Below are 16,920 nucleotides of genomic sequence, written 5' to 3' on the forward strand. Positions count from 1 at the left end.
CTACACACACACATACATCCCTGTATCTACATCTATATATTGCCCACCTCCCACTAGAAGCAAAATCGACCAGTGTAGGACTTTGTGTTGATCACTGTTTTGATGTAGGCAGCCACATCACCTAGAACAGCACCTGGAACATGAATGCTCAATATCCATTGAATGAATAAATCATACTTGATCTTAAATGTGTTTAGGCATTCAGTTTTTCCCGAAACTCCCCTGCACTTTTTTCCCTGATCCATCAACCATTCCCCAAGCTTTACTTCTTTGTCTACTGTAACCTACAATGTGACCGCCCAGCTTTGCCCACTCCCTTGCCTAAACTCTCAGCTGCTTTGTCAGCTTGTCCTTTCCTTAAGCCAATCCAAGGATCTACTTCCTCACCCCCAACTTGCACCCATCTAAAGACAATTGCTATAAAAAAGGCCCACCATACAGACTAGGGACTTGGCAAACACAGGATCTCCCATGTCAGCAGGCCTTTGCTCCCTGCTGCCCATCAATCAGTCTTTTGGGGACTCCCGATCAGCTTTGTCCCACAGCCCACAGATGCAATTCCAAACTTCCATCACTTTTTTCAAGTTTCCAACTCTCCACGCCACTCAGCAAATGACGTCATCTCCACGGAAACAATGAAAAGGTTATTAGGTCAAACTCCCTCAGTTCCCTCCACCCCGATGACCAACAACCAACAACGCTACGCCCACTCAAACCTTCTTCCTGGCTGTGTGAAGGAAGGATGTCCCTCTTCATGCCCACAACTCGCCCTCGACCGGAGCCCCTGAACTCAAGCCACCCAATGCCCTCCTTAGACTCTGATGCCATAATTCATCCACCTTCCCTCCACATACTCAACTTCTTTTCTGGCTTTTCTCCCACAGCACGAGTGCTTATATCTCTCCTATCATAAACCAAATAAATGAATGAACAACAAAACCAATATACTTCCCCAAACCTGGCACTACCCCGTTTGCCCCTTCCTCTTTGCAGCCAAGTGTCCTGAAAGGCAGTCTAAACTCTCATTTCTACCATTCTGCCCGCCTCCCCAGTTCATCAGGTAACCCTCTGCAAACTCAATTTGTATCTGCAAACACAAAACTGCTCTCTCCAAAGCACAGGGGACTTAACTAAAATTCACTCAGAATTTACTAGACCCATCAATTTATTATTGACAACCCTAATTTTAAAATCCTTGTCTCTTGGCTTCAATAACATTATTGGTTCTTGGTGGTGTACTTCTTAGACCTCTCTTCGCAGTCTATTCGCTCTTTACTATGATCTGGGAAAGGCCTTTGTCTGTGGTATAGGAGTTAAAAGCATGGGCACTGTCATAGCCAGCTTGGGCTGCCATAGCAAAGGACATGACTGGGTGACTTAAAGAAACTTGTTTTGTCACAATTCTGGAGGATGGAAGCCCAAGGGCAGGAAGCCAGCCTGGCCTGGTCCCCGTGAGAACCCTCCTCCTGGGCTGCGGGCAGCGGTGTTCTCACTGTGTCATCACACGGAAGAGACACCTCTGGTGTCCCTTTCTCTTCTGTACAATCAGGGCTCCACATTTCCAGCCCCATTCAGCCTCACAGAGCTCTCTAAGAGCCCTATCCCCAACACAGTCATCGTAAGGGTAAGTCTTCAACATGTATTTGGGAGGGCATAACTCAGCCCACAGGAGTCAACAATATTTTAATCATGGTAAAACTGAATGTTATATAACAATAACTGTGCAACTATGAGAACGCTAAAGTGACAAAGAAAATGGGTATCACATGAAAATACCAGGATACAAAGTTTTATGTATATGTAAAAATATGCATATGAAATAAAAAGGAACATATCATAATCACAATAGGAGTGATATTTAAGTAAAGGAGTTTACTTCTGAACTCTTTGTTAGACGATTTAAAAAATAAATTTTCACACAAGATTATGTAAATCAAAAGCTTCAACCAAGAAAAATAATAGAAATAAACCTTTCCCTTTGTTTCCTGCTTACATCATCGCCATTCATATTAACTAGGGTAGAGGCTATTCCGCTGTAACAAAACCGAGAATACAGTGACTCATGCAGGCGGGAGTTTACTCCTCTCTAACGTAACAGTCCAGGGCCAGACAACTGGTCCCGGGAACGGGGAGAACTCTCCTCAGTCCAGGAACAAAAGGTTCCTTCTTTCCTGTCCCACTGCCACCTGGGGGCACTGCCCTTGTCTGATGATAGAAGCTGGCTCACCAATACCTCATCCATGAGGATAAACGGAAAAGAACATGACCAGCAGGTTTTTAATACAAATATGGTTTAAAAGTTACAGACATCACTTCCTCTCCCATCCACTGGCCAAAGCTTACACACGTGGCCTTACCTGGCTACAAGGAGCCTAAGAAATAGTTTCTATGTAGGGGCTCCGAGCCTCACTAAATATTAGAGGTGCCGGTGTATCCTTCCCATTCTGAAAGAGTCATCTCCCTTCTAGCGTTATGACCCGAAAGCCCCATCCTGTTGCTGAATTCAGCTCAACGTCTATCTGCTCAAAGTCGACGATCTCTAGGGGGATTGCTGCACAATCCCCTCGACAGATATCAACTTGACTCCAACCCAGTCCAGTGACCTACAGATAAGTAACCTTTGTTCTCCACCACCACCTTCACAGCCACTGTAAAATGGAATACAAGTAAGGTGAATGCAACTAAGTCTTCCATTCTGAAAAGAACGGTAAATATATGTTCTCACCCATGATGAAATCATGCTGTACCAGGAGAGCAAATCCCTCAGTTAAACTTACTTCTGTTTTCTCAGGGGGTCTCCTTTGTCAATTTGTCTGCTGGAACCTGGCTTTGCCTCTGGAAGATTCTATTTTTCCATTTTCCTTTCTGGTCCTATAAGTGGACATGGGAGAACTATGGGCTCCAAAGAGGCAGCAAAACGTTGATACAAACTTGAGGGTTAAGGGTTGCTTTAAGAGACAATGTCAAACCACCACAGGCTTTTCAAGGGAAACTTGTAGCATCTTTGACAACATAATCCTCTCAAAAGTTCAACAGGCTGTCTGTCCTCAGTCAGTACCACGCGAAGGGAACCACAACCGAATATTCAGTCTGCTAGTAGGTATCGAGCTCGTCATGTCTCCTATTTGCTGGCCTGTGGCAGATCCATCTCTCTCTCAATTTAAAGTTCCCTACCTTGAGGTCCAACTCACGATGGAAGGATTTACCATCATGCCCCAGTTACACAAGGGCATGCCATGTGACCTGAGGTACTCCTTCCTACCTGAATGATTTCAGGCTCGGCCACTTGATTTGCTTTTGCCAATGAAATATGAACAGACGTAACACATGCCACCTCCAAACAACTGGCTCTGCCATTTTCTTTTTCCTTCTTCCACAAAATAGCAATGTCCCTAAAAAGCCCGTTCTTTCAGCTTTGAGTAACCCAGCATGTGGAACAGAGTCTCAGACGTGTCATGAGTAAGAAATAAACCGGTGTTGTTGTAAGGAACTGAGACTTTGTAACTGGAGCTTTAATTGACTGGTTCAAGTGGGAAGGTAAATCCTTAATTTGATCCTTGCCTGGACTGACTTCCACTGTCTGGCCAAGAAAACCTAATGCAAGGTTCTGAGAACAAACTTGACCTCTTACTGTTTGGGATACAGAAGCAACTTTCCCCAGCCCTGCAACACCCCATATTGCTGCTCTGTCAGTCAATTCAGGGCATAGGCGATAATAGAATCTCCTTTAATAACACTATATTCCCTCCAATTTTGACTGTAAACTGCTAACTGCAAACCATTCCCTTATTTGACACTCTCTTACAGTTCCTTGCTAAAGCAGCAAGGAGCAGCCAATTCCTTTTAGCAGTCATTCCAGCCACTCAGGCTCTACCCTGGAGATACAAACTGGATAGACACGTCAGCTGTCATCCAAGTAATCAGAGATGAAGTTCACCAAATCTTTTGCCACAGCACAGTCACCAGTTTTCTAGCCTACTGTTTGCTGACCAAAGTATTCAACCTATGCCGTGCATTTTAGCTTTGTATTAAGGCAACACCCCACTTCAGGTACAAATTTGGGCATTATGCAGGGTATGGGGGAAGGTCTTACGATAAACTAATGCCAAATACAGTGGCTCAACCCAAAAAGTGTATCCTGTTTCTTGAAAAAGTACAGAGACAGGCAGGTGGCTAGGAGGAGGGTCAGTAGTGGGGGCGGGGGTGGGGGAGAGGAGTAGTTGGTTCTGCTCTGTGGTGTCATCCAGGGACCCAGGCTGATGAGAGAGGGCTCTGCTGTACCCTTCACAGGACTTTCACCGGGGTTTCAAGGCAGCTGTTACAGTTGTTGCTGCTTTCCCGTTAGCAAGGAGGGGCAGGGGGGTGGGGAGATGAATAGGTCAAGCACCTTAACTTTAAAAAGATGAACTGGAAGTTGCACTTGCCACTTTTGCTCACATCTAATCGGCCCAACCTAATCCCGTAGCCACACCTACAGGCAGGGGAAGTGGGAAAACACAATCTCCAAGTACATACGGGGTAAGTCATATACTATACCCAGCCCGACTAGAGAGGTTCCGACACTAAAAGAAGGAAGAACAGAGACACTGCACAAGGATCAGCAGTCGGTGCTGTACCTCACACGACTGTTCTCACAGTTATCAGAGTTTTTTTAAAGCACACTTCAGGCTGTGGTGCCCTCCATGCAAAACTTCCACTGGCTTCCCATTCAATTAGCATTAAAACCGAAGTCCTCAGGAGGGTTCACAATCCTCACGCAATCTGCTCCCCTAGTTACCTCTCTCACCTCACCACCTAGCACTCCTCCCAAAAATAACACCAAATGAGGTAAAGATCTAAATATGAAAGGTAAAACTATGACGTTAAAGAAAGAAAAAGTAGAATAACACATTTGTGATCCTGAGTGATGAAAGACCTCAAAAGTATAAACAACATGAGGAAATTATGATGGCATTTACTCCATTGAAATTAAGGGCTTGTTATTCAACAAAGACTGGAAGAATATGTTTGCTATATTTAGAAAAGGGATTTAATATCTACTGTATGCGGAAAAAACTCTGTAAAAATAACAACAAAAAGACAGGAAATGCAATTGAAAATTTAGTAGGAAACAAAACAGACAATTCACAGATGGTAAAATTAAAGTTGTCAGATCTAAGTACAGGATGTCCCATTAAATTTTAATTAAAGATAAACAGTAAAAAACTTATAGTTTAAGTATGTTCCAACTATTACAAGTATGCACTTTTACTAAAAATTTATTTGTTGTTTCTATAAAATTCAACAATGTCCTGTATTTTTATTTGCTAAGTCTGGCAACTGTATGTGAAATCCATTTGGCTGACAAGAGAAGCCCAGCCTCACTAGCCATCAAAGATGCAAATTAAAACTATTACCTACTGCCTTGGTGGGGTAGCTCAGTTGGTTAGAGCATCACCCCAATATACCATAAACCAACGTTGTGGGTTCAATCCCAGTTGGGGCACAGAGAAGAATAAACCAATCGGTGCATAAATAAGTGAAACAATAAGACAATCTCTCTCTCTGTCTCTCTCTCTCTCTCATTCTCTCTCTCTTCCCCTTCCCTTATCTCTCTAAAATCAATAAATTTTTAAAAATGAAAAGAAAAAAATTATGGTATATCATTGTCTTTGCTAACATATGTTATACCACTAGAAATTAAGGCTTTTATGGAAGAGCAAAAAAATCCTTGTTTTTTCCACTTTACTACAAAAGATCACCAACCTAAGATTCTTTTTCCATCAGATCACTAGGCAATAAATGCCGAAACTATTCACTGCATATGTATAGAGAAAAACACATTTCAAATCCATTTTTTCATACTGTAGATAGATAGAACAGACGGGATATCATTAATCATATTCAGGCATCAAAGATACCAGTAACTTTTTCCTAGGAAACTTAAATACCTACTTAAGTATAAATTCATAAAATTTAGATCTTGAAGATAAAAAACATTTGAGTATTGTTTAGTAGTTAAACTAGAGTTTTTTAATAAATGTATCATTATATTAATTTTAATACTGATTTTAGAGTAACCTCTAAATTCATTAGAGGTTCATTTACTAAATTCATTAAGGTTCATTATCATTAGCAGGTCAGATCCTTGGAATGCAAACAGAAACAAGAATCGGGTTTCACATTGTCAAAGAGCTTTAAAAAAAACCCCTCTTTATCTAAATGACTAATATGACTTTATCACTGGATAATCCCTATCTGGAAAGCAGAGAGATTAAGACACAAAAAGGAAGCAGGGGCTGCATATAAACAGGACAGCACCCACTCTGAAAAATATCAGCTTATTTCAAATGTAAATAGCCAGTGTGTATTGTATTTTAAATAATATCTCAATACAAAAAAAAGTATACCAAAAACTTATTTTGCCTTCTGTAACTTCAAAGATAAAGAATGCCCTCTGAATTTATTAACACCTCCATAGGAAAATATTACTGCAAGAGATTAATTTAGAATAATACCTATTTTTGTTACAGTTCTGGTAAACAGTCATAAACAGTTCTTTATTTTACCGCAAAGAATAAAGTGTTCTAAAACAAACAAACCCAGATACTCTGTATAACGGTATTCCAATGTAACAACTGTGTTAAGTGACTCACAGACTCGGATGCGGTTCAGCCTACCTGACACAAAGGACATGCAACACAATCATTCAACTTTCTAGAATGTTGGTAACAACAGCTGCCAGCTAACTTTCAAAAAGTAACCACTTCTAGATGTTTCTCTAACAGCAAAAAACCCAAACTTTAAGGTCTATAATTAATTCAGCATCCATCAGAACGAATCTTGATGGGCATGTGATATGACACTCCCACAAGAGAGAAAAACAGACATAAAAAGTAACGCAGCATTCACCACAATGTATAAAACATTAAATTTCCACAAATAATGCCACTACCTTTTTAACTACATATAAAAATAACGCTTGACACAACCTGGGTCCCAAATTATATAATCCTGAAACTGAGAGACAGAAAATGACATTCACTTCACTTACTCATTTTTTTCATTTTATTTCATAAGCAAAGCAAAACCAAATGTATTATAATAGCGCAGTTGCCGGCATCGATGTTTGACATTAATGTGGAAAACAAAAAGGACCTCCAACTTCAATAAAGGGAAAGACTATTCTTTGGCTCTTGTCCCAAACTGGGAACAAGTAATCAAATAACTGATTTTAAGTACACCCTAATCAATCAATCTTTAAATTCTACTCAACCTTTCCACTGAAGTACACAGCTAAGAAAATCAGCCAGTTAGGAACTGTCCCCCGTCAGTACCATTGCTCCTCAAAGCCGGCCAGTCCCTTCTAAGTTTAAAATTGGCCAATCCTTAAATTGTCTCACTTTTTTAAAAAAGCCAGTCCCAAACCTCAGAATCCTAACTCTATCTCTGCCTATCTAGGAGGCTGTATTTGGCAAGTCCATTCTCCTTGTTGAACAAGGATGAAACTCAGCTTTGTTTCAGCTGCGCTTGAGTAGTGGACTCTTCCCTCAGTAATACAATGAATATTATGGTTTCTTGGGTATTAGCATGTTTCTTCATGGAGGTGTGAACCAAAATATCTAAAACAGACAACTAATATCCATTTTGGGGTCCTTAAATGGAGTCAAGAGGTCATCAGGGAAGTCCTACTTACCCATGTCCACAACACAGATGAGGTTCAGACATTTGAACTCTGGCACTTGCCTTAGAAGTGTGTCCTGGAACTTGCCCCACCTGGTTTCCATGTCGATCAAGAACCATGTCAGTTTACCCGGGAGTTTCATTACCTAGATCTCACCAATCCTCTTTGAACTAGTCACACCATGTTAGGTAGCCATGTTGTTGCAGCTTATAGTTTTTGCCTTTATAAACCCTGCCTTTTTTTGTTCTCTCCAGAGTTCAAATGGACTTGTTATTTGAATTTGTGTCTCTTAGATTATAGTACTACACTCGGATAAAGGCTTTTTATTACAACCTAGGTATTTCTGGTTCACAGAGATAAAAATTGTTGCTACAGTAATTCAGTTTTATAGAAAGTTTGGAATCTTCACCTTTTAAGTCTAATTATAATCCTTCTTGCCCAAGGTCTTTTTCCTTCCCCTCTCAACCCCAGACCCACAATTTCATACTATCAGTGGTCCAAATCCAGGCAACAGACACATTATATGAAACAGTAAAATTTCCAACTGCATCAAGAATGGAATATCATCAAATATCTTTGAACAGAATAATAATGAATCAAATGTTTAAGTAGGTATTCTTTTTGGTCTAATGAAAATGACAGTGTGGCTTAGTTCTGTAACATATGAAATTCTAAATTCTAAATCCTATCTTTGAAATTGATTTACTTCTGTAACTGACAGTCTCTTTTTAGATTTTCCAATGTAGAAAATAAAGTGACAATTACCAACTCCTACCACCTCATGAAAATGATGTACTCACTTAGAATAAGATGAATTCTAAATGTTTCAAAAAAGAAAAGAAAAATCAATCATTATGTTATGATTTTATTTGTTCTTCAAGCCAAGTCAGTCTGAGGTTTACATCGGCATGGATAAAAACTAAGAGAAGCAGCCTCAAAATGGACATGAAAGATGGCTAAAGAGAGTAATATGGATTCAAATTAGAAATGAGAGTCCCACCCAAATATAAATCCTTCTATCAGACTGGCAAAGTGAATCGTGCTGGGGTGGGGGGGCCTCACCCAAGTATGTACACTCAAATACAGCCAACAGGCATCTTTGCACTATTTTTGGACTTGGTGTTCTCAAAAAATAAATTTGAAATAGCAAGTAGTATTATAACTTATCAAAACTCAGTGAAGTTGCTACTCAAGTCTAATCATGGTAGTATTACAGAAGGTGAATTATCGATTGAATCACGTGAGAACATGAAGTAAGTGTGAAGGGAAACCAGTGTCTCCCCAAACACGCCATTCTGACACTGCTTGTTGGAATTAAGGGCACTTAAGAAATAGCAGGTGCAAGGACACTCGGACTCTCCTTTTCTCGTCCTGAAAGCACGAGGCAAAACTTCCACGTCAAATGTACCCTTCCTATACCAGGAGGAAGGAAGACATTATCAGCAGACACAGGGAATCAGAGAGAGAAATTTGTACAAACAACCCTGTTAAACTAAATTAACCCTTATCTTCCTAGTCACTTTGCCACACACTACCTCTAGCTCCAACCCCTCTGTGTTTTCAGTTTTCACAAATTTACTGTTTCTTTGCTAAAAGGTATAAAAGCTTCCTGCTCTGATCACTTTTTCAGGACTTCACTCTCTTATGAAGGCTACCACGTACATTAAAAGTTCAACAAAATGTGTGTTTGTCTCCTTTAATCTGTCTTATATCAGATTAATTCTGAGGCCCAGCCAGTGACCCAAAGTAGGAAGAAGAGAAGCTTCCCTCACCTGCAGAGTCAACAGACCTATTAGGTTAGACAGATTGGGTGAATTTATCCAGAAACTGTCAAATTTATTTACTAGAGAAGACTAACCAGAGAAGCAGCATAGGCTTAGAGGTAACAGTCAAAACTACATTATGAGCTGGGTTACCCTGAATAAGTTACCGAATATCTCCGAACAAGTTTCCTCATCAATAAAACAAAAATAGTAAGCCATTTCACAAGACTGTCAGGAAGACTAAACGAGACAGTAGTAACTGGTAGCTTTAAAAATGCTCTAAGCATCAAGACCTTTGAGTCCTAGATTTGTTTTTGTCACTAACTTACTGTAATATATACGGCAAGTCATTTGATCTAAGTTTGTTTCCTCATCTGTCAAATAATGAGGACAATGCATGCCCTACACATTTCATGGGGTGTCTGACAATCACATATGAAAATTAATGTGAAAAGTATTTTTGAGATGTATAAACCAAGTAACTATAAAATAATCCATATGTACAAAAATGCAGGAGATTCAGACTAACAAACCTGTTATAACCCAGGATTATATAATCTCCAAATTAAATTAATTTTACTAAGAAAAAAGTCACAGTCAAAAACAAACCAAGAACTAGACACGCTGGTAACCAAAAAATTCAAGGCTGTTACCTACAAAAATTATTTTCCATGCAATAAATGAACCAAATTAGCTCAGCTCTCCAACAAACCAAAAACAGTTCAACACAATCTTTTATTTGAGTCAGTGTTTGCTACTTAAAACCACCACCTCAATTTCTACAGTGGGGAAGAAAGTGGGAGGGAGTTATATATCGCAGGGTTTCTCAGTACCAGCAGAATAATATGTTGAATTAGATAATTTTTTACTGTTGGGGTTGTCCTGTGCATTGTAGGATATTTAGGAGCATCGCTGGCGCCCACTAACCAGGAACACTGCCCCCACACACAGTTGTGACAGTCAAATTGTGGCCAGTCGTTGCCAAATGTCCCCAGGGTGAGTCGGGGGGAGGGGCCAAATCATCCCCAGTGGAAATCCACTGAGCTCTCTCCCAGTACTATATTCCAATATTTATCTCACATTTTTCTCTCTACAGCTTGCTGACTTAGAATGCAGCTTGAAACCAGCAGTTTTGCGATATAAAACACAATGAAAGAATGCTGCCTGTAGGTTAGTAACAGCTTAAGTATTAAAGATAGAGTAGGAATTTAATGGCTAAATTATCCTTTCCATCAACGTGCTGTTTTTGCTTAATCCTAAGAATTTTCTTCTTGGGTATTCTTTTGGGGAAACAATTTTGTTATCATGTAACTAAAGCTTAGTCTCCACCTCTATGGTCAAAAGAAAATCAATTCTCAAAATTTTAAATTAATGAGCAGTCAAATATGGAATGAATCAAAATTAAGTGCTAGTTATCTATTTAAATTAAATACATTCAGCCCTGGTTGGTGTATTTCAGGGGACTGAGCGCGGGCCTGCAAACCACACGATCGCAGTTCGATTCCCAGTCAGGGCACATGCCTGGGTTGCAGGCCAGTTCCGAGCAGGGGACTCACGAGAGGCAACCATACATTGACATTTCTCTCCTTCTCTCCTTCCCTTCCTCTCTAAAGATAAATGAATAAAATCTTTTAAAAAATACATTCAAAAATGTTAAGGAAAAATATACAAACTAGCATTCATCTATTGCTGCCAACATATGATATATGTGTGTACATATATGACTTGGAGGTAATACACAAAAGCAAAAGAAACCACAGGAAGTGGAACTTTACCAATGGTATTTAGTGCCACTAGATGCCATCAGTGGGCCGGACACATAGTTTTCTACCAGAAACAATTTCTGTCTATTACATTTGTACTCTTCACATAAGGTAGTAGATTTTAAATTTGTTTATGTGATATAAATTTTAAAAGGAATTTGGATTTTACAAGTTATATTTCATATTTCAAGTGATTCTACATTTCATACGGGTCAGTGTTAAAAAGAATGGCTTCTGTTGTCTTTAACTAGGAGGACTTCCCATCACTCCCACTCTGCTGGGAGCTGACACAATGAGGCTGCCACCAACCTGCCCTCATAGAGCCTTACAAAGTGACCAAGGCTGAGTGATCATCAGGCCAGGTAAGACGGAATTCTACTTTATGCCATATCTAATGCGCTTAGGGAAGCTAACTGCAGTTGCGACATACAGAAAGACTACTCACTTCAACTCCATCCACTTTAAAGAAGCTACAGCAGTAGATTTAAAAGTTTGTGAACTGCAAAATGACATGGCACATCTCCTCTACGTGTATTTGTGGGAGGTTCCTATTTAGGGTTGCTGGTGGATCTGGTTCTCAGATCAACTGTCTCACTGAAAGCTAAAAAAGCTAAACAAAAAACAATTTTGTATATTGTAAGGAAAAAACCTCTAGATTTAACCATAAAATCCATTATAGTGTCATTTTATCTCATCTTTTAATGGCTCAAATTTGAAATACTCATGTTAGGAAGCAATGAAATTGTGATAAATGAATCGAGGTACAGTATGCTCTGAAAGAGATACACAGAAATAAGATACTTAGTTTTGTGTGTATTGTTCTAGTTTCTACGATCTACAATGTTCCACATGTAAAGACATAATCTATAATCCCACCTGACATATAGCACCAGATCCCCTTTCTGTGACCCAAAATATGCCTCAGTGTTGAAGAGATGATCAGCAGAGAACTCAGACTTATTCCATCATGTGGAACTTAGTGTGAAAGACTGGTGAAGACCTGCCTAAATACTTCCCGCAGCCGCCCCATCACCCTCTATCCCACAAGCCCCAGCTCCTCAAGCCAACCCCTTATTTCAACAGTGAGCCTGTCAACAACGGAGGTAACAGAACTGGAAACACTCTTCACTCCACAGTGACATTCAGATACCTGAATATATTTCATTTGTTAAAAATTACATCACTGCCAAATAAAGCTAACATAAATATAGTAAAAACATGCATGATTTTGAGGAATTCTTTTGTTGAAAAGGACTGGGGAAGTCTCAAATTCATCTTGCAATTTCTTAGGCATTCTTTTGCCTCTTTGACCCCTTCATGCCCTGTTCCTTAAGTATATTGGGTGGAGGGGCTGCAGAAGGCCAGAATGAACTCATCAGCATGCATTTATGCAGTTAGTCAGCGCTTGTTTTATTCCCTCAGGCCTTTCCTCACACTCAGCTCCTCCAGGAAGAGTGCTGTTTTATTCATCTCTGAACTCCCAAAACCCAACCAAATGCCCTGCATACACAGTCATTTTAATATCTACTACCTGGCAGGCACTGGATTACAGACTAGTGGTAAAGAAGTAACAGAGGTACAGACCTCACCCTTGTGGAATCCCGTGGAAGGGGGACATTGAACATTGGCTGATGAACAGAATCAAGTAATGAAAGACCAGTTAGCACAGCCCCACTGGCAACCAAAGCTTAGACGAGGAACAAACAGTCTTTTTCTTCAGAAATATAAATGTGTCTCCAGTTCTGGCCATTCCCAAGTTCTACATTCATATATCCACCACCTACTCAACGCGTCAACGTGGAGGAAGTTACGGGGATTAACTGCATGGACTCTGAAGCCAGACTGCTTGGGTTTGAATCCCAGCTTCATCCCTCACAAGCTGGGTGACTTTGCCAAATCATTTTTAACCTCTCTATGCCTGTTTTCTCATTTGTAAATGGAGAGCATAATGATTCATTCATACTACACACAACTGTTATAAGGATTAAATGAATTTATATGTAAAAGTGCTTAAAACCCTGCCTACTGCATCGATGTACGCGCATGCTTACATCGTGCTTACTATTAGTAGTAGCACCACTACTAGTATGACGAAGTCTGTCTCAAACCTGAAATTTGTCCAAAACAGAATCCATGATTTTCTTCTCAAATCCCTTTCACCCTTCTCAGCAAAGAGCACCACTACCTGCCAGTAGTTCCAGCCTACTACCTAAGAATTTTAGGTTTCAGATAAACCCACACTGGTAAATCCACACCAGCAGCTCTACCTTCAGAAGTGTAACATGAATTTGACTACTTCCTACCATTTCTACAACTACCTCCCCTAGCCCAAGATACCACCTAGTACAGTCATTATTTCCTATCTTCCCATCTTCAATGCTCCCTGCTCCACGACCCTACAGTTAAGTCTCCATCCAGTAACACTGAAATCAGATGCCATTCCCCTGACACAAACCTTCTGATGGATTCCACCCTCAGAAGGTGATGAGATGATGATGATGGATAATGTGCCTGGCCCCCAGCCTCATCTGCCACCACTCTCCTTCCTTGCTGTATTCTCCACACTGTTCCTCACTGTGCCTTCACACCTCAGGCTTGTTTCCACCTCAGAGCATTGCTCCCTCGGTGTTCCAGCTGTGAGGCAGTACGACACAGCATGGCCATTTAGAGCATGGACTCTGAGGTCGGACTGCCCACATTCAAACACTGTCTCTATGACATTTTAGTTGTGCAAACTTGAGCAAATTTTTAATCTTCCTGTGTCATTCCTCGTCTATAAAAGTGGGAGTATGAGTAGTTACTTCATAAGGTAGTTGTAAAAATTTAGTGTTTAGAAGAGTGCCTCACATACAAGCTTTACCCAAGTGTTTACTGCTATTATTATTCCTCCCTGAAATGTTTCACCTCCAGCTCCTCCTCCACTTTAATTGACTCACCTTGACCCCTCCTTTGAAAGGCCTTTCTTGATAGGCCTAGTCTAAAAGTAACCCACCCTGTCCCCCGCGCCCCCCCCTCAATCTGTTGCATTTTTCTCTTCCTTTGCATCACTGGATGTATCACTACCTGCAGTGATACTACATACTTAAACTTTGTTGCTTGTTTCCCCACTGGAACACCAGCTCCATTAGGTTGGAGATTTGGTCTTGTTTGTACCTCTAGTTCTAGTTCTGACTCAGAACCTGACTTTGAATGAACACGTCTCTTATTTCTCTGATCCCGGATAGGAGATCAATGCAAATTTTTTATACCTAGCCTTTCATTTTCACACTCATGACCTCATTTAATACTTGAAAAAGCAACAGAAGATATACCATCATCTTCCATTTTAGAGAGGAAAAGAAAATTTCAGATTTGGGTTGACTTGTCTTTGGACACAGAGGTAGCAACTGATAGAACAAATACCAGGACTGCTGCTTTCTAAGCCTCCTCAAACTCAAACGGAAGGATATTGCACCCATGAACTAAATTTACAGAAATGTGATCTTTCTATCTCCTGAGATGTGCACAATATTCGTCCCTTTTAAGCTCCTGACAAATACTTGTCCTTGAATTTGAAAAGTATTAAAGTACAAACTCATCAATAATGTATTAACCCTTGGCAAGCCAAATAATTCAAGCAGTCATATATGGCAACGTATATTCCAAGTTTACACAGCAAGATTCCTAAAACTCAGTGTGTCTTTACTGAGTATAATGTACTAGTTTCAACATTCTAAAAGCTTTCTCTGCAAAACCCAGACAAACGGGACCTGGAAATTGACAAAATCGTTATGATAATGGTGCCGGTTATTTCTAGATTCCTGTTCCACCAAGTTCAGCGACAATAGTTCAGACCACCCATCAGGCTCAATTGTTGCACGTGATCAGATTAGGGTGGGGGGCAAGGTGAAGAGGCAAAATTGTGGAAAAGGTCACTGTCAACAAGACCTGTCAAACCATTGGCCATCCCATTCTCATAATAACCAATTGTCTCTATAAGCTTTCTTCCAGCGAGTTTACATGTTTGTATTACCTCACTTGCTCTCACAATCCCCATTCCAGTGAAAATGACAATTAGGAAAGCCAGAGGCTGCTTTTCCACCATTTTACACAAAAAGGAAACTAAGGCAGCAAGTGGTTATCTTTATAATTTGTCTTCAGCGATTTGGTAACTTGTGGGATGTCAAGAGAAGCCTGGATATAGTCTAGCTCAAGGAAACTTCTAGCCCAGACTTCACATGTCAAACTTCTAGGCTGAAGGGAATCCAAGTCCCTTCATCCATAAGGAAGAAAGAAGACTCTCATTTAGACCTGCCCCCTTCCTGGATCTGGTTCTCAGGCTCCTAAAGCCCCACAGGCCCTGGAGGAAACGGCGGGGGCCCCGCCCAGCTGGGTGCGGCCTCGCCTTCCCGCACTCCTGGCCCTCCCACCCCAAAGAGCGCATTCCCGCTCTGAGCGGGCACCTGTCCCTTCACCAGGTTCGCGGCTACCCAGGTAGCACCAGGATCTAACAACCCACAGCCTCTACCAACACCGGGAAGACGAGCAGCTGAACGAGCCACGCAGGCCCGGACAGCTGCAGCAATCCTCCGAAACTTACAGTTTTCCTACAGCGTGCGCGTCACGGCGAGGTGACGTCACGGGACCCGGCGTTCGGGAAGGTCAACCCGTGGGTCGCGGGACCGCTGGGCCCTCACGGCTCCGCCCCCAGCGCGCCGGCGGAAGACACACCCCTCTTCTCAGGGCCCGCCCCAGTCGTGGGGCGCAGGCGCGCAGAACCTGCGTGGCCGCCTGCTGGTGGGGTTTGCGGGTCCCGATTTCTAGGTTGGGGGGTGGGGGCTGGTTGAGAGAGCTTCGCTCCAAGCTCGTGACCCGGGTCTGGGACTATCAATAGAAGGGGTGAAGACCCCGAGGAACACCTCGAGCAAGCTGTTGGTCAGGGGGTTTGGGTAGGACGCCAGAATTGTGATCCATATTTTCCACAGGCACTGCTGTCGTTTTCTCACGTGTTGTTAAAAGTTCTCCACGTGTGGAAACAGGCATGTGCTCTACCTCAGGTGCCTGCGGGTCCCCGGCGGGAGGAGTCAGGGCTTCCACCGGCCCCCACCCGGAGCTTCGCTCCACCCAGACCCGCCCCGACTCGGCCCTGCCCCCTGGAGTCCACCCTTCCGGCCCCAGCTCCTGATCCAGCGAGCGCCCACCTACCCCGCCCTGTCCCGTCGCCACTCCTAGTCTTTTAAGATTACAGTCTCTCCGCCTTTTACTAGATTTCCCGTTTTGGCTCAGCCTCTATTAAGTTTAAAAATGGTGACCTGTGTAAACAAATATATACACTTATTCGCTAGTGTCGAGTTTCCACCACCTCCCACTCGTGACATTTTTCTGTCCCCAGCCCCGAGTTTCTGCTATTTCATAACTTTACAGACGAGGAGTTCTGGTTAAAAGAGAGCTCAGTAGAAGGAAGAAAGGTAGGCTCCAAGAACTGACAATATATTTACGGATTATTTGTGGCGTGTAGAATTCCTAGAGTACTATTACAAGCAGAAAATAATGTTACGGTAAAAAGTTGCTGGGACAAATCTGCTTTGGGGGAAAATAAATGAGAAAAATAGGCCTTGGAAATAGACCCTATTGAAGGTAGCAAGGACACTTTTAAACACTTACTTGGAATCATGACAAATGATTTAACCTGGGATTTTGCCAGGCAGATCCAGTGTAAATAAAACCCGAAACAATGGTTGCTTTACACTGT

General features: G+C 41.6%; 1 protein-coding gene across 2 annotated transcripts in view; it reads right to left on the reverse strand.

Moving 5' to 3' along the window:
* ZNF438 (zinc finger protein 438) overlaps positions 1–16,153 on the reverse strand; it is a 173,995-nt gene extending 157,842 nt beyond the window's left edge. For both annotated transcript variants that reach the window (XM_037037245.1, XM_037037243.1), the window contains exon 1: positions 15,769–16,153. The gene's annotated coding sequence lies outside the window, so the exon portion shown is untranslated. The remainder of the gene's footprint in view (positions 1–15,768) is intronic.
* Between the last annotated feature and the right edge of the window lie 767 nt (positions 16,154–16,920).

Source organism: Sturnira hondurensis, unplaced genomic scaffold, assembly GCF_014824575.4.
Source record: "Sturnira hondurensis isolate 20B ecotype Veracruz unplaced genomic scaffold, ASM1482457v3 Scaffold0022910, whole genome shotgun sequence".
In the NCBI taxonomy this organism is placed as follows: domain Eukaryota; kingdom Metazoa; phylum Chordata; class Mammalia; order Chiroptera; family Phyllostomidae; genus Sturnira; species Sturnira hondurensis.